Here is a 19,291-nt window from a genome sequence, read left to right on the forward strand (position 1 = left end):
GCCTCGCTAGTACCAGTGTGGGAGACTGTCTGGGAATCCGTGGTACGGTTGACTTTTTATTATGTCGTTTAGATTTTGTTTCACAATAGATTAAATAGGACTATGGATTAAAGCATTTAACGTCAATGGCCATTCTAAGCTGAATGTGCCTGCTCTTGTCAGAACGCAGAAGTTACACAGCTTAAGGCCTCGCTAGTACCAGTGTGGGAGACTGTCTGGGAATCCGTGGTGCGGTTGAATTTTTATTATGTCGTTTAGATTTTGTTTCACAATCGATTAAAAACGACTATGGATTAAAGCATTTAATGTCAATGGCCTTTCTAAGCTGAATGTGCCTGCTCTCGTCAGATCGCAGAAGTTACACAGCTTAAGGCCTCGCTAGTACCAGTGTGGGAGACTGTCTGGGAATCCGTGGTGCGGTTGAATTTTTATTATGTCGTTTAGATTTTGTTTCACAATAGATTAAATAGGACTATGGATTAAAGCATTTAATGTCAATGGCCATTCTAAGCTGAATGTGCCTGCTCTCGTCAGATCGCAGAAGTTACACAGCTTAAGGCCTCGCTAGTACCAGTGTGGGAGACTGTCTGGGAATACGTGGTGCGGTTGAATTTTTATTATGTCGTTTAGATTTTGTTTCACAATCGATTAAAAAGGACTATGGATTAAAGCATTTAATGTCAATGGCCATTCTAAGCCGAATGTGCCTGCTCTCGTTAGGTCGCAGAAGTTACACAGCTTAACGCCTCGTTAGTACCAGTGTGGGAGACTGTCTGGGAATCCGTGGTGCGGTTGACTTTTTATTATGTCGTTTAGATTTTGTTTCACAATCTATTAAAAAGGACTATGGATTAAAGCATTTAATGTCAATGGCCATTCTAAGCTGAATGTGCCTGCTCTCGTCAGATCGCAGAAGTTACACAGCTTAAGGCATCTCTAGTACCAGTGTGGGAGACTGTCTGGGAATCCGTGGTGCGGTTGCCTTTTTATTATGTTGTTTAGATTTTGTTTCACAATCGATTAAAAAGGACTATGGATTAAAGCATTTAACGTCAATGGCCATTCTAAGCTGAATGTGCCTGCTCTCGTTAGATCGCAGAAGTTACACAGCTTAAGGCCTCGCTAGTACCAGTGTGGGAAACTGTCTGGGAATCCGTGGTGAGGTTGACTTTTTATTATGTCGTTTAGATTTTGTTTCACAATAAATTAAAAAGGACTATGGATTAAAGCATTTAATGTCAATGGCCATTCTAAGCTGAATGTCCCTGCTCTCGTCAGATCGCAGAAGTTACACAGCTTAAGGCCTCGCTAGTACCAGTGTGGGAGACTGTCTAGGAATCCGTGGTGCGGTTGACTTTTTATTATGTCGTTTAGATTTTGTTTCACAATCGATTAAAAAGGACTATGGATTAAAGCATTTAATGTCAATGGCCATTCTAAACTGAATGTCCCTGCTCTCATTAGATCGCAGAAGTTACACAGCTTAAGGCCTCGCTAGTACCAGTGTGGGAGACTGTCTGGGAATCCGTGGTGCGTTTGAATTTTTATTATGTCGTTTAGATTTTGTTTCACAATCGATTAAAAAGGACTATGGATTAAAGCATTTAATGTCAATGGCCATTCTAAGCTGAATGTCCCTGCTCTCGTCAGATCGCAGAAGTTACAAAGCTTAAGGCCTCGCTAGTACCAGTGTGGGAGACTGTCTGGGAATCCGTGGTGCGGTTGTCTTTTTATTATGTCGTTTCGATTTTGTTTCACAATCGATTAAAAAGGACTTGGATTAAAGCATTTAATGTCAATGGTCATTCTAAGCTGAATGTGCCTGCTCTCGTTAGATCGCAGAAGTTACACAGCTTAACGCCTCGCTAGTACCAGTGTGGGAGACTGTCTGGGAATCCGTGGTGCCGTTGACTTTTTATTATGTCGTTTAGATTTTGTTTCACATTAGATTAAATAGGACTATGGATTAAAGCATTTAACGTCAATGGCCATTCTAAGCTGAATGTGCCTGCTCTCGTCAGATCGCAGAAGTTACACAGCTTAACGCCTCGCTAGTACCAGTGTGGGAGACTGTCTGGGAATCCGTGGTGCGTTTGAATTTTTATTATGTCATTTAGATTTTGTTTCACAATCGATTAAAAAGGACTATGGATTAAAGCATTTAATGTCAATGGCCATTCTAAGCTGAATGTCCCTGCTCTCGTCAGATCGCAGAAATTACAAAGCTTAAGGCCTCGCTAGTACCAGTGTGGGAGACTGTCTGGGAATCCGTGGTGCAGTGACTTTTTATTATGTCGTTTAGATTTTGTTTCACAATCGATTAAAAAGGACTATGGATTAAAGCATTTAATGTCAATGGCCATTCTAAGCTGAATGTGCCTGCTCTCGTCAGATCACAGAAGTTACACAGCTTAAGGCCTCGCTAGTAACAGTGTGGGAGACTGTCTGGGAATCCGTGGTGCGGTTGACTTTTTATTATGTCGTTTAGATTTTGTTTCACAATCGATTAAAAAGGACTATGGATTAAAGCATTTAATGTCAATGGCCGTTCTAAGCTGAATGTGCCTGCTCTCGTCAGATCGAAGAAGTTACACAGCTTAAGGCCTCGCTAGTACCAGTCTGGGAGACTGTCTGAGAATCCGTGGTGCGGTTGACTTTTTGTTATGTCGTTTAGATTTTGTTTCACAATAGATTAAATAGGACTATGGATTAAAGCATTTAACGTCAATGGCCATTCTGAGCTGAATGTGCCTGCTCTCGCCAGATCGCAGAAGTTACACAGCTTAAGGCCTTGCTAGTACCAGTGTGGGAGACTGTCTGGGAATCCGTGGTGCGGTTGAATTTTTATTATGTCGTTTAGATTTAGTTTCACAATCGATTAAAAAGGACTATGGATTAAAGCATTTAATGTCAATGGCCATTCTAAGCTGAATGTCCCTGCTCTCGTCAGATCGCAGAAGTTACACAGCTTAAGGCCTCGCTAGTACCAGTGTGGGAGACTGTCTGGGAATCCGTGGTGCAGTTGAATTTTTATTATGTCGTTTAGATTTTGTTTCACAATAGATTAAAAAGGACTATGGATTAAAGCATTTAATGTCAATGGCCATTCTAAGCTGAATGTCCCTGCTCTCGTCAGATCGCAGAAGTTACACAGCTTAAGGCCTCGCTAGTACCAGTGTGGGAGACTGTCTGGGAATCCGTGGTGCGGTTGACTTTTTATTATGTCGTTTAGATTTTGTTTCACAATCGATTAAAAAGGACTATGGATTAAAGCATTTAATGTCAATGGCCATTCTAAGCTGAATGTGCCTGCTCTCGTCAGATCGCAGAAGTTACACAGCTTAAGGCCTCGCTAGTACCAGTGTGGGAGACTGTCTGGGAATCCGTGGTGCGGTTGACTTTTTATTATGTTGTTTAGATTTTGTTTCACAATCGATTAAAAAGGACTATGGATTAAAGCATTTAATGTTAATGGCCATTCTAAGCTGAATTTTCCTGCTCTTGTCAGGTCGCAGAAGTTACACAGCTTAAGGCCTCGCTAGTACCAGTGTGGGAGACTGTCTGGGAATCCGTGGTGCGGTTGACTTTTTATTATGTCGTTTAGATTTTGTTTCACAATAGATTAAATAGGACTATGGATTAAAGCATTTAATGTCAATGGCCATTCTAAGCTGAATGTGCATGCTCTCGTCAGAACGCAGAAGTTACAAAGCTTAAGGCCTCACTAGTACCAGTGTGGGAGACTGTCTGGGAATCCGTGGTGCGGTTGAATTTTTATTATGTTGTTTAGATTTTGTTTCACAATAGATTAAATAGGACTATGGATTAAAGCATTTAAAGTCAATGGCCATTCTAAGCTGAGTGTGCCTGCTCTCGTCAGATCGCAGAAGTTACAAAGCTTAAGGCCTCACTAGTACCAGTGTGGGAGACTGTCTGGGAATCCGTGGTGCGGTTGAATTTTTATTATGTCGTTTAGATTTTGTTTCACAATAGATTAAATAGGACTATGGATTAAAGCATTTAAAGTCAATGGCCATTCTAAGCTGAGTGTGCCTGCTCTCGTCAGATCGCAGAAGTTACACAGCTTAAGGCCTCACTAGTACCAGTGTGGGAGACTGTCTGGGAATCCGTGGTGCGGTTGCCTTTTTATTATGTTGTTTAGATTTTGTTTCACAATCGATTAAAAAGGACTATGGATTAAAGCATTTAATGTCAATGGCCATTCTAAGCTGAATGTCCCTGCTCTCGTTAGATCGCAGAAGTTACACAGCTTAACGCCTCGCTAGTACCAGTGTGAGAGACTGTCTGGGAATCCGTGGTGCGGTTGCCTTTTTATTATGTTGTTTAGATTTTGTTTCACAATCGATTAAAAAGGACTATGGATTAAAGCATTTAATGTCAATGGCCATTCTAAGCTGAATGTCCCTGCTCTCGTTAGATCGCAGAAGTTACACAGCTTAACGCCTCGCTAGTACCAGTGTGAGAGACTGTCTGGGAATCCGTGGTGCGGTTGACTTTTTATTATGTCGTTTAGATTTTGTTTCACAATAGATTAAATAGGACTATGGATTAAAGCATTTAACGTCAATGGCCATTCTAAGCTGAATGTGCCTGCTCTCGTCAGATCGCAGAAGTTACACAGCTTAAGGCCTCGCTAGTACCAGTGTGGGAGACTGTCTGGGAATCCGTGGTGCGGTTGAATTTTTATTATGTCGTTTAGATTTTGTTTCACAATCGATTAAAAAGGACTATGGATTAAAGCATTTAATGTCAATGGCCATTCTAAGCTGAATGTGCCTGCTCTCGTCAGATCACAGAAGTTACACAGCTTAAGCCCTCGCTAGTACCAGTGTGGGAGACTGTCTGGGAATCCGTGGTGCGGTTGCCTTTTTATTATGTCGTTTCGATTTTGTTTCACAATCGATTAAAAAGGACTTGGATTAAAGCATTTAATGTCAATGGTCATTCTAAGCTGAATGTGCCTGCTCTCGTTAGATCGCAGAAGTTACACAGCTTAACGCCTCGCTAGTACCAGTGTGGGAGACTGTCTGGGAATCCGTGGTGCCGTTGACTTTTTATTATGTCGTTTAGATTTTGTTTCACATTAGATTAAATAGGACTATGGATTAAAGCATTTAACGTCAATGGCCAATCTAAGCTGAATGTGCCTGCTCTCGTCAGATCGCAGAAGTTACACAGTTTAAGGCCTCGCTAGTACCAGTGTGGGAGACTGTCTGGGAATCCGTGGTGCGTTTGAATTTTTATTATGTCGTTTAGATTTTGTTTCACAATCGATTAAAAAGGACTATGGATTAAAGCATTTAATGTCAATGGCCATTCTAAGCTGAATGTCCCTGCTCTCGTCAGATCGCAGAAGTTACAAAGCTTAAGGCCTCGCTAGTACCAGTGTGGGAGACTGTCTGGGAATCCGTGGTGCGGTGACTTTTTATTATGTCGTTTAGATTTTGTTTCACAATCGATTAAAAAGGACTATGGATTAAAGCATTTAATGTCAATGGCCATTCTAAGCTGAATGTGCCTGCTCTCGTCAGATCACAGAAGTTACACAGCTTAAGGCCTCGCTAGTAACAGTGTGGGAGACTGTCTGGGAATCCGTGGTGCGGTTGACTTTTATTATGTCGTTTAGATTTTGTTTCACAATCGATTAAAAAGGACTATGGATTAAAGCATTTAATGTCAATGGCCGTTCTAAGCTGAATGTGCCTGCTCTCGTCAGATCGCAGAAGTTACACAGCTTAAGGCCTCGCTAGTACCAGTCTGGGAGACTGTCTGAGAATCCGTGGTGCGGTTGACTTTTTGTTATGTCGTTTAGATTTTGTTTCACAATCGATTAAAAAGGACTATGGATTAAAGCATTTAATGTCAATGGCCATTCTAAGCTGAATTTGCCTGCTCTCGTCAGATCGCAGAAGTTACACAGCTTAAGGCCCCGCTAGTACCATTGTGGGAGACTGTCTGGGAATACGTGGTGCGGTTGACTCTTTATTTTGTCGTTTAGATTTTGTTTCACAATTGATTAAATAGGACTATGGATTAAAGCATTTAACATCAATGGCCATTCTAAGCTGAATGTGCCTGCTCTCGTCAGATCGCAGAAGTTACACAGCTTAAGCCCTCGCTAGTACAAGTGTGGGAGACTGTCTGGGAATCCGTGGTGCGGTTGAATTTTTATTATGGCGTTTAGATTTTGTTTCACAATCGATTAAAAAGGACTATGGATTAAAGCATTTAATGTCAATGGCCATTCTAAGCTGAATGTGCCTGCTCTCGTTAGATCGCAGAAGTTACACAGCTTAACGCCTCGCTAGTACCAGTGTGGGAGACTGTCTGGGAATCCGTGGTGCCGTTGACTTTTTATTATGTCGTTTAGATTTTGTTTCACATTAGATTAAATAGGACTATGGATTAAAGCATTTAACGTCAATGGCCATTCTAAGCTGAATGTGCCTGCTCTCGTCAGATCGCAGAAGTTACACAGTTTAAGGCCTCGCTAGTACCAGTGTGGGAGACTGTCTGGGAATCCGTGGTGCGTTTGAATTTTTATTATGTCGTTTAGATTTTGTTTCACAATCGATTAAAAAGGACTATGGATTAAAGCATTTAATGTCAATGGCCATTCTAAGCTGAATGTCCCTGCTCTCGTCAGATCGCAGAAGTTACAAAGCTTAAGGCCTCGCTCGTACCAGTGTGGGAGACTGTCTGGGAATCCGTGGTGCGGTGACTTTTTATTATGTCGCTTAGATTTTGTTTCACAATCGATTAAAAAGGACTATGGATTAAAGCATTTAATGTCAATGGCCATTCTAAGCTGAATGTGCCTGCTCTCGTCAGATCACAGAAGTTACACAGCTTAAGGCCTCGCTAGTAACAGTGTGGGAGACTGTCTGGGAATCCGTGGTGCGGTTGACTTTTATTATGTCGTTTAGATTTTGTTTCACAATCGATTAAAAAGGACTATGGATTAAAGCATTTAATGTCAATGGCCGTTCTAAGCTGAATGTGCCTGCTCTCGTCAGATCGCAGAAGTTACACAGCTTAAGGCCTCGCTAGTACCAGTCTGGGAGACTGTCTGAGAATCCGTGGTGCTGTTGACTTTTTGTTATGTCGTTTAGATTTTGTTTCACAATCGATTAAAAAGGACTATGGATTAAAGCATTTAATGTCAATGGCCATTCTAAGCTGAATTTGCCTGCTCTCGTCAGATCGCAGAAGTTACACAGCTTAAGGCCCCGCTAGTACCATTGTGGGAGACTGTCTGGGAATACGTGGTGCGGTTGACTCTTTATTATGTCGTTTAGATTTTGTTTCACAATTGATTAAATAGGACTATGGATTAAAGCATTTAACGTCAATGGCCATTCTAAGCTGAATGTGCCTGCTCTCGTCAGATCGCAGGAGTTACACAGCTTAAGGCCTCGCTAGTACCAGTGTGGGAGACTGTCTGGGAATCCGTGGTGCGGTTGACTTTTTATTATGTCGTTTAGATTTTGTTTCACAATCGATTAAAAAGGACTATGGATTAAAGCATTTAATGTCAATTTGCCATTCTAAGCTGAATGTGCCTGCTCTCATCAGATCGCAGAAGTTACACAGCTTAAGGCCTCGCTATTACCAGTGTGGGAGACTGTCTGGGAATCCGTGGTGCGGTTGACTTTTTATTATGTTGTTTAGATTTTGTTTCACAATCGATTAAAAAGGACTATGGATTAAAGCATTTAATGTCAATGGCCATTCTAAGCTGAATGTGCCTGCTCTCGTTAGATCGCAGAAGTTACACAGCTTAACGCCTCGCTAGAACCAGTGTGGGAGACTGTCTGGGAATCCGTGGTGCGCTTGACTTTTTATTATGTCGTTTAGATTTTGTTTCACAATAGATTAAATAGGACTATGGATTAAAGCATTTTACGTCAATGGCCATTCTAAGCTGAATGTGCCTGCTCTCGTCAGATCACAGAAGTTACACAGCTTAAGGCCTCGCTAGTACCAGTGTGGGAGTCTGTCTGGGAATCCGTGTTGCGGTTGAATTTTTATTATGTCGTTTAGATTTTGTTTCACAATCGATTAAAAAGGACTATGGATTAAAGCATTTAATGTCAATGGCCATTCTAAGCTGAATGTCCCTGCTCTCGTCAGATCGCAGAAGTTACACAGCTTAAGGCCTCGCTAGTACCAGTGTGGGAGACTGTCTGGGAATCCGTGGTGCGGTTGACTTTTTATTATGTCGTTTAGATTTTGTTTCACAATCGATTAAAAAGGACTATGGATTAAAGCATTTCATGTCAATGGCCATTCTAAGCTGAATGTGCCTGCTCTCGTCAGATCGCAGAAGTTACACAGCTTAAGGCCTCGTTAGCACCAGTGTGGGAGACTGTCTGGGAATCCGTGGTGCGGTTGACTTTTTATTATGTCGTTTATATTTTGTTTCACAATAGATTAAATAGGACTATGGATTAAAGCATTTATCGTCAATGGCCATTCTAAGCTGAATGTGCCTGCTCTCGTCAGATCGCAGAAGTTACACAGCTTAAGGCCTCGCTAGTACCAGTGTGGGAGACTGTCTGGGAATCCGTGGTGCGGTTGACTTTTTATTATGTCGTTTAGATTTTGTTTCACAATAGATTAAATAGGACTATGGATTAAAGCATTTAACGTCAATGGCCATTCTAAGCTGAATGTGCCTGCTCTTGTCAGAACGCAGAAGTTACACAGCTTAAGGCCTCGCTAGTAACAGTGTGGGAGACTGTCTGGGAATCCGTGGTGCAGTTGAATTTTTATTATGTCGTTTAGATTTTGTTTCACAATCGATTAAATAGCACTATGGATTAAAGCATTTAATGTCAATGGCCATTCTAAGCTGAATGTCCCTGCTCTCGTCAGATCGCAGAAGTTACACAGCTTAAGGCCTCGCTAGTACCAGTGTGGGAGACTGTCTGGGAATCCGTGGTGCGGTTGACTTTTTATTATGTTGTTTAGATTTTGTTTCACAATCGATTAAAAAGGACTATGGATTAAAGCATTTAATGTCAATTGCCATTCTAAGCTGAATGTGCCTGCTCTCGTTAGATCGCAGAAGTTACACAGCTTAACGCCTCGCTAGTACCAGTGTGGGAGACTGTCTGGGAATCCGTGGTGCGCTTGACTTTTTATTATGTCGTTTAGATTTTGTTTCACAATAGATTAAATAGGACTATGGATTAAACCATTTTACGTCAATGGCCATTCTAAGCTGAATGTGCCTGCTCTCGTCAGATCACAGAAGTTACACAGCTTAAGGCCTCGCTAGTACCAGTGTGGGAGTCTGTCTGGGAATTCGTGTTGCGGTTGAATTTTTATTATGTCGTTTAGATTTTGTTTCACAATCGATTAAAAAGGACTATGGATTAAAGCATTTAATGTCAATGGCCATTCTAAGCTGAATGTCCCTGCTCTCGTCAGATCGCAGAAGTTACACAGCTTAAGGCCTCGCTAGTACCAGTGTGGGAGACTGTCTGGGAATCCGTGGTGCGGTTGACTTTTTATTATGTCGTTTAGATTTTGTTTCACAATCGATTAAATAGGACTATGGATTAAAGCATTTATCGTCAATGGCCATTCTAAGCTGAATGTGCCTGCTCTCGTCAGATCGCAGAAGTTACACAGCTTAAGGCCTCGCTAGTACCAGTGTGGGAGACTGTCTGGGAATCCGTGGTGCGGTTGACCTTTTATTATGTCGTTTAGATTTTGTTTCACAATCGATTAAAAAGGACTATGGATTAAAGCATTTAATGTCAATGGCCATTCTAAGCTGAATGTGCCTGCTCTCGTCAGATCGCAGAAGTTACACAGCTTAAGGCCTCGCTAGCACCAGTGTGGGAGACTGTCTGGGAATCCGTGGTGCGGTTGACTTTTTATTATGTCGTTTAGATTTTGTTTCACAATCGATTAAAAAAGACTATGGATTAAAGCATTTAATGTCAATGGCCATTCTAAGCTGAATGTGTCTGCTCTCGTTAGATCGCAGAAGTTACACAGCTTAACGCCTCGCTAGTACCAGTGTGGGAGACTGTCTGGGAATCCGTGGTGCGGTTGACTTTTTATTATGTCGTTTATATTTTGTTTCACAATAGATTAAATAGGACTATGGATTAAAGCATTTATCGTCAATGGCCATTCTAAGCTGAATGTGCCTTCTCTCGTCAGATCGCAGAAGTTACACAGCGTAAGGCCTCGCTAGTACCAGTGTGGGAGACTGTCTGGGAATCCGTGGTGCGGTTGACTTTTTATTATGTCGTTTAGATTTTGTTTCACAATAGATTAAATAGGACTATGGATTAAAGCATTTAACGTCAATGGCCATTCTAAGCTGAATGTGCCTGCTCTTGTCAGAACGCAGAAGTTACACAGCTTAAGGCCTCGCTAGTAACAGTGTGGGAGACTGTCTGGGAATCCGTGGTGCAGTTGAATTTTTAATATGTCGTTTAGATTTTGTTTCACAATCGATTAAATAGGACTATGGATTAAAGCATTTAATGTCAATGGCCATTCTAAGCTGAATGTCCCTGCTCTCGTCAGATCGCAGAAGTTACACAGCTTAAGGCCTCGCTAGTACCAGTGTGGGAGACTGTCTGGGAATCCGTGGTGCGGTTGACTTTTTATTATGTTGTTTAGATTTTGTTTCACAATCGATTAAAAAGGACTATGGATTAAAGCATTTAATGTCAATTGCCATTCTAAGCTGAATGTGCCTGCTCTCGTTAGATCGCAGAAGTTACACAGCTTAAGGCCTCGCTAGTACCAGTGTGGGAGTCTGTCTGGGAATCCGTGTTGCGGTTGAATTTTTATTATGTCGTTTAGATTTTGTTTCACAATAGATTAAATAGGACTATGGATTAAAGCATTTAAAGTCAATGGCCATTCTAAGCTGAGTGTGCCTGCTCTCGTCAGATCGCAGAAGTTACACAGCTTAAGGCCTCGCTAGTACCAGTGTGGGAGTCTGTCTGGGAATCCGTGGTGCGGTTGAATTTTTATTATGTTGTTTAGATTTTGTTTCACAATAGATTAAATAGGACTATGGATTAAAGCATTTAATGTCAATGGCCACTCTAAGCTGAATGGCCACTCTAAGCTGAATGGCCACTCTAAGCTGAATGGCCACTCTAAGCTGAATGGCCACTCTAAGCTGAATGGCCACTCTAAGCTGAATTGCCACTCTAAGCTGAATGGCCACTCTAAGCTGAATGGCCCTGCTCTCGTCAGATCGCAGAAGTTAAACAGCTTAAGGCCTCGCTAGTACTAGTGTGGGAGACTGTCTGGGAATCCATGGTGCGGTTGACTTTTTATTATGTCGTTTAGATTTTGTTTCAAAATCGATTAAAAAGGACTATGGATTAAAGTATTTAATGTCAATGGCCATTCTAAGCTGAATGTGCCTGCTCTCGTCAGATCGCAGAAGTTACACAGCTTAAGGCCTCGCTAGTACCAGTGTGGGAGACTGTCTGGGAATCCGTGGTACGGTTGACTTTTTATTATGTCGTTTAGATTTTGTTTCACAATAGATTAAATAGGACTATGGATTAAAGCATTTAACGTCAATGGCCATTCTAAGCTGAATGTGCCTGCTCTTGTCAGAACGCAGAAGTTACACAGCTTAAGGCCTCGCTAGTACCAGTGTGGGAGACTGTCTGGGAATCCGTGGTGCGGTTGAATTTTTATTATGTCGTTTAGATTTTGTTTCACAATCGATTAAAAACGACTATGGATTAAAGCATTTAATGTCAATGGCCTTTCTAAGCTGAATGTGCCTGCTCTCGTCAGATCGCAGAAGTTACACAGCTTAAGGCCTCGCTAGTACCAGTGTGGGAGACTGTCTGGGAATCCGTGGTGCGGTTGAATTTTTATTATGTCGTTTAGATTTTGTTTCACAATAGATTAAATAGGACTATGGATTAAAGCATTTAATGTCAATGGCCATTCTAAGCTGAATGTGCCTGCTCTCGTCAGATCGCAGAAGTTACACAGCTTAAGGCCTCGCTAGTACCAGTGTGGGAGACTGTCTGGGAATACGTGGTGCGGTTGAATTTTTATTATGTCGTTTAGATTTTGTTTCACAATCGATTAAAAAGGACTATGGATTAAAGCATTTAATGTCAATGGCCATTCTAAGCCGAATGTGCCTGCTCTCGTTAGGTCGCAGAAGTTACACAGCTTAACGCCTCGTTAGTACCAGTGTGGGAGACTGTCTGGGAATCCGTGGTGCGGTTGACTTTTTATTATGTCGTTTAGATTTTGTTTCACAATCTATTAAAAAGGACTATGGATTAAAGCATTTAATGTCAATGGCCATTCTAAGCTGAATGTGCCTGCTCTCGTCAGATCGCAGAAGTTACACAGCTTAAGGCATCTCTAGTACCAGTGTGGGAGACTGTCTGGGAATCCGTGGTGCGGTTGCCTTTTTATTATGTTGTTTAGATTTTGTTTCACAATCGATTAAAAAGGACTATGGATTAAAGCATTTAACGTCAATGGCCATTCTAAGCTGAATGTGCCTGCTCTCGTTAGATCGCAGAAGTTACACAGCTTAAGGCCTCGCTAGTACCAGTGTGGGAAACTGTCTGGGAATCCGTGGTGAGGTTGACTTTTTATTATGTCGTTTAGATTTTGTTTCACAATAAATTAAAAAGGACTATGGATTAAAGCATTTAATGTCAATGGCCATTCTAAGCTGAATGTCCCTGCTCTCGTCAGATCGCAGAAGTTACACAGCTTAAGGCCTCGCTAGTACCAGTGTGGGAGACTGTCTAGGAATCCGTGGTGCGGTTGACTTTTTATTATGTCGTTTAGATTTTGTTTCACAATCGATTAAAAAGGACTATGGATTAAAGCATTTAATGTCAATGGCCATTCTAAACTGAATGTCCCTGCTCTCATTAGATCGCAGAAGTTACACAGCTTAAGGCCTCGCTAGTACCAGTGTGGGAGACTGTCTGGGAATCCGTGGTGCGTTTGAATTTTTATTATGTCGTTTAGATTTTGTTTCACAATCGATTAAAAAGGACTATGGATTAAAGCATTTAATGTCAATGGCCATTCTAAGCTGAATGTCCCTGCTCTCGTCAGATCGCAGAAGTTACAAAGCTTAAGGCCTCGCTAGTACCAGTGTGGGAGACTGTCTGGGAATCCGTGGTGCGGTTGTCTTTTTATTATGTCGTTTCGATTTTGTTTCACAATCGATTAAAAAGGACTTGGATTAAAGCATTTAATGTCAATGGTCATTCTAAGCTGAATGTGCCTGCTCTCGTTAGATCGCAGAAGTTACACAGCTTAACGCCTCGCTAGTACCAGTGTGGGAGACTGTCTGGGAATCCGTGGTGCCGTTGACTTTTTATTATGTCGTTTAGATTTTGTTTCACATTAGATTAAATAGGACTATGGATTAAAGCATTTAACGTCAATGGCCATTCTAAGCTGAATGTGCCTGCTCTCGTCAGATCGCAGAAGTTACACAGCTTAACGCCTCGCTAGTACCAGTGTGGGAGACTGTCTGGGAATCCGTGGTGCGTTTGAATTTTTATTATGTCATTTAGATTTTGTTTCACAATCGATTAAAAAGGACTATGGATTAAAGCATTTAATGTCAATGGCCATTCTAAGCTGAATGTCCCTGCTCTCGTCAGATCGCAGAAATTACAAAGCTTAAGGCCTCGCTAGTACCAGTGTGGGAGACTGTCTGGGAATCCGTGGTGCAGTGACTTTTTATTATGTCGTTTAGATTTTGTTTCACAATCGATTAAAAAGGACTATGGATTAAAGCATTTAATGTCAATGGCCATTCTAAGCTGAATGTGCCTGCTCTCGTCAGATCACAGAAGTTACACAGCTTAAGGCCTCGCTAGTAACAGTGTGGGAGACTGTCTGGGAATCCGTGGTGCGGTTGACTTTTTATTATGTCGTTTAGATTTTGTTTCACAATCGATTAAAAAGGACTATGGATTAAAGCATTTAATGTCAATGGCCGTTCTAAGCTGAATGTGCCTGCTCTCGTCAGATCGAAGAAGTTACACAGCTTAAGGCCTCGCTAGTACCAGTCTGGGAGACTGTCTGAGAATCCGTGGTGCGGTTGACTTTTTGTTATGTCGTTTAGATTTTGTTTCACAATAGATTAAATAGGACTATGGATTAAAGCATTTAACGTCAATGGCCATTCTGAGCTGAATGTGCCTGCTCTCGTCAGATCGCAGAAGTTACACAGCTTAAGGCCTTGCTAGTACCAGTGTGGGAGACTGTCTGGGAATCCGTGGTGCGGTTGAATTTTTATTATGTCGTTTAGATTTAGTTTCACAATCGATTAAAAAGGACTATGGATTAAAGCATTTAATGTCAATGGCCATTCTAAGCTGAATGTCCCTGCTCTCGTCAGATCGCAGAAGTTACACAGCTTAAGGCCTCGCTAGTACCAGTGTGGGAGACTGTCTGGGAATCCGTGGTGCAGTTGAATTTTTATTATGTCGTTTAGATTTTGTTTCACAATAGATTAAAAAGGACTATGGATTAAAGCATTTAATGTCAATGGCCATTCTAAGCTGAATGTCCCTGCTCTCGTCAGATCGCAGAAGTTACACAGCTTAAGGCCTCGCTAGTACCAGTGTGGGAGACTGTCTGGGAATCCGTGGTGCGGTTGACTTTTTATTATGTCGTTTAGATTTTGTTTCACAATCGATTAAAAAGGACTATGGATTAAAGCATTTAATGTCAATGGCCATTCTAAGCTGAATGTGCCTGCTCTCGTCAGATCGCAGAAGTTACACAGCTTAAGGCCTCGCTAGTACCAGTGTGGGAGACTGTCTGGGAATCCATGGTGCGGTTGACTTTTTATTATGTTGTTTAGATTTTGTTTCACAATCGATTAAAAAGGACTATGGATTAAAGCATTTAATGTTAATGGCCATTCTAAGCTGAATTTTCCTGCTCTTGTCAGGTCGCAGAAGTTACACAGCTTAAGGCCTCGCTAGTACCAGTGTGGGAGACTGTCTGGGAATCCGTGGTGCGGTTGACTTTTTATTATGTCGTTTAGATTTTGTTTCACAATAGATTAAATAGGACTATGGATTAAAGCATTTAATGTCAATGGCCATTCTAAGCTGAATGTGCATGCTCTCGTCAGAACGCAGAAGTTACAAAGCTTAAGGCCTCACTAGTACCAGTGTGGGAGACTGTCTGGGAATCCGTGGTGCGGTTGAATTTTTATTATGTTGTTTAGATTTTGTTTCACAATAGATTAAATAGGACTATGGATTAAAGCATTTAAAGTCAATGGCCATTCTAAGCTGAGTGTGCCTGCTCTCGTCAGATCGCAGAAGTTACAAAGCTTAAGGCCTCACTAGTACCAGTGTGGGAGACTGTCTGGGAATCCGTGGTGCGGTTGAATTTTTATTATGTCGTTTAGATTTTGTTTCACAATAGATTAAATAGGACTATGGATTAAAGCATTTAAAGTCAATGGCCATTCTAAGCTGAGTGTGCCTGCTCTCGTCAGATCGCAGAAGTTACACAGCTTAAGGCCTCACTAGTACCAGTGTGGGAGACTGTCTGGGAATCCGTGGTGCGGTTGCCTTTTTATTATGTTGTTTAGATTTTGTTTCACAATCGATTAAAAAGGACTATGGATTAAAGCATTTAATGTCAATGGCCATTCTAAGCTGAATGTGCCTGCTCTCGTCAGATCGCAGAAGTTACACAGCTTAAGGCCTCGCTAGTACCAGTGTGGGAAACTGTCTGGGAATCCGTGGTGAGGTTGACTTTTTATTATGTCGTTTAGATTTTGTTTCACAATAAATTAAAAAGGACTATGGATTAAAGCATTTAATGTCAATGGCCATTCTAAGCTGAATGTCCCTGCTCTCGTTAGATCGCAGAAGTTACACAGCTTAACGCCTCGCTAGTACCAGTGTGAGAGACTGTCTGGGAATCCGTGGTGCGGTTGACTTTTTATTATGTCGTTTAGATTTTGTTTCACAATAGATTAAATAGGACTATGGATTAAAGCATTTAACGTCAATGGCCATTCTAAGCTGAATGTGCCTGCTCTCGTCAGATCGCAGAAGTTACACAGCTTAAGGCCTCGCTAGTACCAGTGTGGGAGACTGTCTGGGAATCCGTGGTGCGGTTGAATTTTTATTATGTCGTTTAGATTTTGTTTCACAATCGATTAAAAAGGACTATGGATTAAAGCATTTAATGTCAATGGCCATTCTAAGCTGAATGTACCTGCTCTCGTCAGATCACAGAAGTTACACAGCTTAAGCCCTCGCTAGTACCAGTGTGGGAGACTGTCTGGGAATCCGTGGTGCGGTTGCCTTTTTATTATGTCGTTTCGATTTTGTTTCACAATCGATTAAAAAGGACTTGGATTAAAGCATTTAATGTCAATGGTCATTCTAAGCTGAATGTGCCTGCTCTCGTTAGATCGCAGAAGTTACACAGCTTAACGCCTCGCTAGTACCAGTGTGGGAGACTGTCTGGGAATCCGTGGTGCCGTTGACTTTTTATTATGTCGTTTAGATTTTGTTTCACATTAGATTAAATAGGACTATGGATTAAAGCATTTAACGTCAATGGCCAATCTAAGCTGAATGTGCCTGCTCTCGTCAGATCGCAGAAGTTACACAGTTTAAGGCCTCGCTAGTACCAGTGTGGGAGACTGTCTGGGAATCCGTGGTGCGTTTGAATTTTTATTATGTCGTTTAGATTTTGTTTCACAATCGATTAAAAAGGACTATGGATTAAAGCATTTAATGTCAATGGCCATTCTAAGCTGAATGTCCCTGCTCTCGTCAGATCGCAGAAGTTACAAAGCTTAAGGCCTCGCTAGTACCAGTGTGGGAGACTGTCTGGGAATCCGTGGTGCGGTGACTTTTTATTATGTCGTTTAGATTTTGTTTCACAATCGATTAAAAAGGACTATGGATTAAAGCATTTAATGTCAATGGCCATTCTAAGCTGAATGTGCCTGCTCTCGTCAGATCACAGAAGTTACACAGCTTAAGGCCTCGCTAGTAACAGTGTGGGAGACTGTCTGGGAATCCGTGGTGCGGTTGACTTTTATTATGTCGTTTAGATTTTGTTTCACAATCGATTAAAAAGGACTATGGATTAAAGCATTTAATGTCAATGGCCGTTCTAAGCTGAATGTGCCTGCTCTCGTCAGATCGCAGAAGTTACACAGCTTAAGGCCTCGCTAGTACCAGTCTGGGAGACTGTCTGAGAATCCGTGGTGCGGTTGACTTTTTGTTATGTCGTTTAGATTTTGTTTCACAATCGATTAAAAAGGACTATGGATTAAAGCATTTAATGTCAATGGCCATTCTAAGCTGAATTTGCCTGCTCTCGTCAGATCGCAGAAGTTACACAGCTTAAGGCCCCGCTAGTACCATTGTGGGAGACTGTCTGGGAATACGTGGTGCGGTTGACTCTTTATTTTGTCGTTTAGATTTTGTTTCACAATTGATTAAATAGGACTATGGATTAAAGCATTTAACATCAATGGCCATTCTAAGCTGAATGTGCCTGCTCTCGTCAGATCGCAGAAGTTACACAGCTTAAGCCCTCGCTAGTACAAGTGTGGGAGACTGTCTGGGAATCCGTGGTGCGGTTGAATTTTTATTATGGCGTTTAGATTTTGTTTCACAATCGATTAAAAAGGACTATGGATTAAAGCATTTAATGTCAATGGCCATTCTAAGCTGAATGTGCCTGCTCTCGTTAGATCGCAGAAGTTACACAGCTTAACGCCTCGCTAGTACCAGTGTGGGAGACTGTCTGGGAATCCGTGGTGCCGTTGACTTTTTATTATGTCGTTTAGATTTTGTTTCACATTAGATTAAATAGGACTATGGATTAAAGCATTTAACGTCAATGGCCATTCTAAGCTGAATGTGCCTGCTCTCGTCAGATCGCAGAAGTTACACAGTTTAAGGCCTCGCTAGTACCAGTGTGGGAGACTGTCTGGGAATCCGTGGTGCGTTTGAATTTTTATTATGTCGTTTAGATTTTGTTTCACAATCGATTAAAAAGGACTATGGATTAAAGCATTTAATGTCAATGGCCATTCTAAGCTGAATGTCCCTGCTCTCGTCAGATCGCAGAAGTTACAAAGCTTAAGGCCTCGCTCGTACCAGTGTGGGAGACTGTCTGGGAATCCGTGGTGCGGTGACTTTTTATTATGTCGCTTAGATTTTGTTTCACAATCGATTAAAAAGGACTATGGATTAAAGCATTTAATGTCAATGGCCATTCTAAGCTGAATGTGCCTGCTCTCGTCAGATCACAGAAGTTACACAGCTTAAGGCCTCGCTAGTAACAGTGTGGGAGACTGTCTGGGAATCCGTGGTGCGGTTGACTTTTATTATGTCGTTTAGATTTTGTTTCACAATCGATTAAAAAGGACTATGGATTAAAGCATTTAATGTCAATGGCCGTTCTAAGCTGAATGTGCCTGCTCTCGTCAGATCGCAGAAGTTACACAGCTTAAGGCCTCGCTAGTACCAGTCTGGGAGACTGTCTGAGAATCCGTGGTGCTGTTGACTTTTTGTTATGTCGTTTAGATTTTGTTTCACAATCGATTAAAAAGGACTATGGATTAAAGCATTTAATGTCAATGGCCATTCTAAGCTGAATTTGCCTGCTCTCGTCAGATCGCAGAAGTTACACAGCTTAAGGCCCCGCTAGTACCATTGTGGGAGGACTGTCTGGGAATACGTGGTGCGGTTGACTCTTTATTATGTCGTTTAGATTTTGTTTCACAATTGATTAAATAGGACTATGGATTAAAGCATTTAACATCAATGGCCATTCTAAGCTGAATGTGCCTGCTCTCGTCAGATCGCAGAAGTTACACAGCTTAAGCCCTCGCTAGTACAAGTGTGGGAGACTGTCTGGGAATCCGTGGTGCGGTTGAATTTTTATTATGGCGTTTAGATTTTGTTTCACAATCGATTAAAAAGGACTATGGATTAAAGCATTTAATGTCAATGGCCATTCTAAGCTGAATGTGCCTGCTCTCGTCAGATCGCAGAAGTTACACAGCTTAAGGCCTCGCTAGTACCAGTGTGGGAGACTGTCTGGGAATCCGTGGTGCGTTTGACTTTTTATTATGTCGTTTAGATTTTGTTTCACAATAGATTAAATAGGACTATGGATTAAAGCATTTAACATCAATGGCCATTCTAAGCTGAATGTGCCTGCTCTCGTCAAAATGCAGAAGTTACACAGCTTAAGTCCTCGCTAGTACCAGTGT

At 41.6% G+C, this 19,291-nt stretch overlaps 78 pseudogenes; all 78 read left to right on the top strand.

The window, feature by feature from the left end:
* Nucleotides 1-121: 121 nt before the first annotated feature.
* On the top strand, nucleotides 122-240 carry LOC142745850 (5S ribosomal RNA; annotated as a pseudogene).
* A 67-nt stretch (nucleotides 241-307) lies between these two features.
* Nucleotides 308-426, top strand: LOC142745909 (5S ribosomal RNA; annotated as a pseudogene).
* A 67-nt stretch (nucleotides 427-493) lies between these two features.
* On the top strand, nucleotides 494-612 carry LOC142744462 (5S ribosomal RNA; annotated as a pseudogene).
* A 253-nt stretch (nucleotides 613-865) lies between these two features.
* Nucleotides 866-984, top strand: LOC142746902 (5S ribosomal RNA; annotated as a pseudogene).
* A 67-nt stretch (nucleotides 985-1,051) lies between these two features.
* On the top strand, nucleotides 1,052-1,170 carry LOC142746244 (5S ribosomal RNA; annotated as a pseudogene).
* A 67-nt stretch (nucleotides 1,171-1,237) lies between these two features.
* On the top strand, nucleotides 1,238-1,356 carry LOC142744926 (5S ribosomal RNA; annotated as a pseudogene).
* A 67-nt stretch (nucleotides 1,357-1,423) lies between these two features.
* Nucleotides 1,424-1,542, top strand: LOC142747173 (5S ribosomal RNA; annotated as a pseudogene).
* A 67-nt stretch (nucleotides 1,543-1,609) lies between these two features.
* Nucleotides 1,610-1,728, top strand: LOC142746331 (5S ribosomal RNA; annotated as a pseudogene).
* A 66-nt stretch (nucleotides 1,729-1,794) lies between these two features.
* On the top strand, nucleotides 1,795-1,913 carry LOC142744914 (5S ribosomal RNA; annotated as a pseudogene).
* A 438-nt stretch (nucleotides 1,914-2,351) lies between these two features.
* On the top strand, nucleotides 2,352-2,470 carry LOC142746618 (5S ribosomal RNA; annotated as a pseudogene).
* A 253-nt stretch (nucleotides 2,471-2,723) lies between these two features.
* On the top strand, nucleotides 2,724-2,842 carry LOC142746877 (5S ribosomal RNA; annotated as a pseudogene).
* A 67-nt stretch (nucleotides 2,843-2,909) lies between these two features.
* On the top strand, nucleotides 2,910-3,028 carry LOC142745406 (5S ribosomal RNA; annotated as a pseudogene).
* A 67-nt stretch (nucleotides 3,029-3,095) lies between these two features.
* LOC142743921 (5S ribosomal RNA) lies at nucleotides 3,096-3,214 on the top strand (annotated as a pseudogene).
* A 67-nt stretch (nucleotides 3,215-3,281) lies between these two features.
* On the top strand, nucleotides 3,282-3,400 carry LOC142745759 (5S ribosomal RNA; annotated as a pseudogene).
* Nucleotides 3,401-3,467: 67 nt separating this feature from the next.
* Nucleotides 3,468-3,586, top strand: LOC142747188 (5S ribosomal RNA; annotated as a pseudogene).
* Nucleotides 3,587-3,839: 253 nt separating this feature from the next.
* Nucleotides 3,840-3,958, top strand: LOC142747169 (5S ribosomal RNA; annotated as a pseudogene).
* A 67-nt stretch (nucleotides 3,959-4,025) lies between these two features.
* Nucleotides 4,026-4,144, top strand: LOC142745642 (5S ribosomal RNA; annotated as a pseudogene).
* A 439-nt stretch (nucleotides 4,145-4,583) lies between these two features.
* On the top strand, nucleotides 4,584-4,702 carry LOC142744789 (5S ribosomal RNA; annotated as a pseudogene).
* Nucleotides 4,703-4,769: 67 nt separating this feature from the next.
* On the top strand, nucleotides 4,770-4,888 carry LOC142747181 (5S ribosomal RNA; annotated as a pseudogene).
* A 66-nt stretch (nucleotides 4,889-4,954) lies between these two features.
* LOC142744915 (5S ribosomal RNA) lies at nucleotides 4,955-5,073 on the top strand (annotated as a pseudogene).
* Nucleotides 5,074-5,140: 67 nt separating this feature from the next.
* Nucleotides 5,141-5,259, top strand: LOC142747225 (5S ribosomal RNA; annotated as a pseudogene).
* A 252-nt stretch (nucleotides 5,260-5,511) lies between these two features.
* On the top strand, nucleotides 5,512-5,630 carry LOC142746619 (5S ribosomal RNA; annotated as a pseudogene).
* A 66-nt stretch (nucleotides 5,631-5,696) lies between these two features.
* LOC142746201 (5S ribosomal RNA) lies at nucleotides 5,697-5,815 on the top strand (annotated as a pseudogene).
* Nucleotides 5,816-5,882: 67 nt separating this feature from the next.
* On the top strand, nucleotides 5,883-6,001 carry LOC142744581 (5S ribosomal RNA; annotated as a pseudogene).
* Nucleotides 6,002-6,068: 67 nt separating this feature from the next.
* On the top strand, nucleotides 6,069-6,187 carry LOC142747213 (5S ribosomal RNA; annotated as a pseudogene).
* Nucleotides 6,188-6,254: 67 nt separating this feature from the next.
* On the top strand, nucleotides 6,255-6,373 carry LOC142744446 (5S ribosomal RNA; annotated as a pseudogene).
* A 67-nt stretch (nucleotides 6,374-6,440) lies between these two features.
* On the top strand, nucleotides 6,441-6,559 carry LOC142746549 (5S ribosomal RNA; annotated as a pseudogene).
* A 252-nt stretch (nucleotides 6,560-6,811) lies between these two features.
* Nucleotides 6,812-6,930, top strand: LOC142746620 (5S ribosomal RNA; annotated as a pseudogene).
* Nucleotides 6,931-6,996: 66 nt separating this feature from the next.
* LOC142744680 (5S ribosomal RNA) lies at nucleotides 6,997-7,115 on the top strand (annotated as a pseudogene).
* Nucleotides 7,116-7,182: 67 nt separating this feature from the next.
* Nucleotides 7,183-7,301, top strand: LOC142744582 (5S ribosomal RNA; annotated as a pseudogene).
* A 67-nt stretch (nucleotides 7,302-7,368) lies between these two features.
* Nucleotides 7,369-7,487, top strand: LOC142744494 (5S ribosomal RNA; annotated as a pseudogene).
* Nucleotides 7,488-7,555: 68 nt separating this feature from the next.
* On the top strand, nucleotides 7,556-7,673 carry LOC142747240 (5S ribosomal RNA; annotated as a pseudogene).
* Nucleotides 7,674-8,113: 440 nt separating this feature from the next.
* LOC142743922 (5S ribosomal RNA) lies at nucleotides 8,114-8,232 on the top strand (annotated as a pseudogene).
* Nucleotides 8,233-8,299: 67 nt separating this feature from the next.
* On the top strand, nucleotides 8,300-8,418 carry LOC142745481 (5S ribosomal RNA; annotated as a pseudogene).
* Nucleotides 8,419-8,485: 67 nt separating this feature from the next.
* LOC142745771 (5S ribosomal RNA) lies at nucleotides 8,486-8,604 on the top strand (annotated as a pseudogene).
* Nucleotides 8,605-8,857: 253 nt separating this feature from the next.
* On the top strand, nucleotides 8,858-8,976 carry LOC142743923 (5S ribosomal RNA; annotated as a pseudogene).
* Nucleotides 8,977-9,043: 67 nt separating this feature from the next.
* Nucleotides 9,044-9,162, top strand: LOC142747021 (5S ribosomal RNA; annotated as a pseudogene).
* Nucleotides 9,163-9,415: 253 nt separating this feature from the next.
* Nucleotides 9,416-9,534, top strand: LOC142743924 (5S ribosomal RNA; annotated as a pseudogene).
* Nucleotides 9,535-9,601: 67 nt separating this feature from the next.
* Nucleotides 9,602-9,720, top strand: LOC142744465 (5S ribosomal RNA; annotated as a pseudogene).
* A 67-nt stretch (nucleotides 9,721-9,787) lies between these two features.
* On the top strand, nucleotides 9,788-9,906 carry LOC142745774 (5S ribosomal RNA; annotated as a pseudogene).
* Nucleotides 9,907-9,973: 67 nt separating this feature from the next.
* LOC142747104 (5S ribosomal RNA) lies at nucleotides 9,974-10,092 on the top strand (annotated as a pseudogene).
* A 67-nt stretch (nucleotides 10,093-10,159) lies between these two features.
* Nucleotides 10,160-10,278, top strand: LOC142747141 (5S ribosomal RNA; annotated as a pseudogene).
* A 253-nt stretch (nucleotides 10,279-10,531) lies between these two features.
* On the top strand, nucleotides 10,532-10,650 carry LOC142743925 (5S ribosomal RNA; annotated as a pseudogene).
* Nucleotides 10,651-10,903: 253 nt separating this feature from the next.
* Nucleotides 10,904-11,022, top strand: LOC142746464 (5S ribosomal RNA; annotated as a pseudogene).
* A 379-nt stretch (nucleotides 11,023-11,401) lies between these two features.
* On the top strand, nucleotides 11,402-11,520 carry LOC142744456 (5S ribosomal RNA; annotated as a pseudogene).
* Nucleotides 11,521-11,587: 67 nt separating this feature from the next.
* On the top strand, nucleotides 11,588-11,706 carry LOC142745851 (5S ribosomal RNA; annotated as a pseudogene).
* Nucleotides 11,707-11,773: 67 nt separating this feature from the next.
* On the top strand, nucleotides 11,774-11,892 carry LOC142745910 (5S ribosomal RNA; annotated as a pseudogene).
* A 67-nt stretch (nucleotides 11,893-11,959) lies between these two features.
* LOC142744463 (5S ribosomal RNA) lies at nucleotides 11,960-12,078 on the top strand (annotated as a pseudogene).
* Nucleotides 12,079-12,331: 253 nt separating this feature from the next.
* Nucleotides 12,332-12,450, top strand: LOC142746903 (5S ribosomal RNA; annotated as a pseudogene).
* Nucleotides 12,451-12,517: 67 nt separating this feature from the next.
* On the top strand, nucleotides 12,518-12,636 carry LOC142746245 (5S ribosomal RNA; annotated as a pseudogene).
* A 67-nt stretch (nucleotides 12,637-12,703) lies between these two features.
* On the top strand, nucleotides 12,704-12,822 carry LOC142744927 (5S ribosomal RNA; annotated as a pseudogene).
* A 67-nt stretch (nucleotides 12,823-12,889) lies between these two features.
* On the top strand, nucleotides 12,890-13,008 carry LOC142747174 (5S ribosomal RNA; annotated as a pseudogene).
* Nucleotides 13,009-13,075: 67 nt separating this feature from the next.
* LOC142746332 (5S ribosomal RNA) lies at nucleotides 13,076-13,194 on the top strand (annotated as a pseudogene).
* Nucleotides 13,195-13,260: 66 nt separating this feature from the next.
* LOC142744916 (5S ribosomal RNA) lies at nucleotides 13,261-13,379 on the top strand (annotated as a pseudogene).
* Nucleotides 13,380-13,817: 438 nt separating this feature from the next.
* Nucleotides 13,818-13,936, top strand: LOC142746621 (5S ribosomal RNA; annotated as a pseudogene).
* A 253-nt stretch (nucleotides 13,937-14,189) lies between these two features.
* LOC142745696 (5S ribosomal RNA) lies at nucleotides 14,190-14,308 on the top strand (annotated as a pseudogene).
* Nucleotides 14,309-14,375: 67 nt separating this feature from the next.
* On the top strand, nucleotides 14,376-14,494 carry LOC142745407 (5S ribosomal RNA; annotated as a pseudogene).
* A 67-nt stretch (nucleotides 14,495-14,561) lies between these two features.
* Nucleotides 14,562-14,680, top strand: LOC142743926 (5S ribosomal RNA; annotated as a pseudogene).
* Nucleotides 14,681-14,747: 67 nt separating this feature from the next.
* Nucleotides 14,748-14,866, top strand: LOC142745136 (5S ribosomal RNA; annotated as a pseudogene).
* Nucleotides 14,867-14,933: 67 nt separating this feature from the next.
* LOC142747189 (5S ribosomal RNA) lies at nucleotides 14,934-15,052 on the top strand (annotated as a pseudogene).
* Nucleotides 15,053-15,305: 253 nt separating this feature from the next.
* On the top strand, nucleotides 15,306-15,424 carry LOC142747171 (5S ribosomal RNA; annotated as a pseudogene).
* Nucleotides 15,425-15,491: 67 nt separating this feature from the next.
* LOC142745643 (5S ribosomal RNA) lies at nucleotides 15,492-15,610 on the top strand (annotated as a pseudogene).
* A 67-nt stretch (nucleotides 15,611-15,677) lies between these two features.
* LOC142745859 (5S ribosomal RNA) lies at nucleotides 15,678-15,796 on the top strand (annotated as a pseudogene).
* A 253-nt stretch (nucleotides 15,797-16,049) lies between these two features.
* On the top strand, nucleotides 16,050-16,168 carry LOC142744790 (5S ribosomal RNA; annotated as a pseudogene).
* Nucleotides 16,169-16,235: 67 nt separating this feature from the next.
* On the top strand, nucleotides 16,236-16,354 carry LOC142746732 (5S ribosomal RNA; annotated as a pseudogene).
* A 66-nt stretch (nucleotides 16,355-16,420) lies between these two features.
* On the top strand, nucleotides 16,421-16,539 carry LOC142744918 (5S ribosomal RNA; annotated as a pseudogene).
* A 67-nt stretch (nucleotides 16,540-16,606) lies between these two features.
* LOC142747226 (5S ribosomal RNA) lies at nucleotides 16,607-16,725 on the top strand (annotated as a pseudogene).
* A 252-nt stretch (nucleotides 16,726-16,977) lies between these two features.
* LOC142746622 (5S ribosomal RNA) lies at nucleotides 16,978-17,096 on the top strand (annotated as a pseudogene).
* A 66-nt stretch (nucleotides 17,097-17,162) lies between these two features.
* Nucleotides 17,163-17,281, top strand: LOC142746203 (5S ribosomal RNA; annotated as a pseudogene).
* A 67-nt stretch (nucleotides 17,282-17,348) lies between these two features.
* Nucleotides 17,349-17,467, top strand: LOC142744583 (5S ribosomal RNA; annotated as a pseudogene).
* Nucleotides 17,468-17,534: 67 nt separating this feature from the next.
* LOC142747214 (5S ribosomal RNA) lies at nucleotides 17,535-17,653 on the top strand (annotated as a pseudogene).
* Nucleotides 17,654-17,720: 67 nt separating this feature from the next.
* LOC142744447 (5S ribosomal RNA) lies at nucleotides 17,721-17,839 on the top strand (annotated as a pseudogene).
* Nucleotides 17,840-17,906: 67 nt separating this feature from the next.
* On the top strand, nucleotides 17,907-18,025 carry LOC142746551 (5S ribosomal RNA; annotated as a pseudogene).
* A 252-nt stretch (nucleotides 18,026-18,277) lies between these two features.
* LOC142746623 (5S ribosomal RNA) lies at nucleotides 18,278-18,396 on the top strand (annotated as a pseudogene).
* Nucleotides 18,397-18,462: 66 nt separating this feature from the next.
* On the top strand, nucleotides 18,463-18,581 carry LOC142744681 (5S ribosomal RNA; annotated as a pseudogene).
* Nucleotides 18,582-18,648: 67 nt separating this feature from the next.
* Nucleotides 18,649-18,768, top strand: LOC142747080 (5S ribosomal RNA; annotated as a pseudogene).
* Nucleotides 18,769-18,835: 67 nt separating this feature from the next.
* Nucleotides 18,836-18,954, top strand: LOC142747215 (5S ribosomal RNA; annotated as a pseudogene).
* Nucleotides 18,955-19,021: 67 nt separating this feature from the next.
* Nucleotides 19,022-19,140, top strand: LOC142744564 (5S ribosomal RNA; annotated as a pseudogene).
* Nucleotides 19,141-19,291: the final 151 nt, after the last annotated feature.

This window comes from Rhinoderma darwinii, chromosome 2 (genome assembly GCF_050947455.1).
Source record: "Rhinoderma darwinii isolate aRhiDar2 chromosome 2, aRhiDar2.hap1, whole genome shotgun sequence".
NCBI classification, from domain to species: Eukaryota; Metazoa; Chordata; class Amphibia; order Anura; family Rhinodermatidae; genus Rhinoderma; species Rhinoderma darwinii.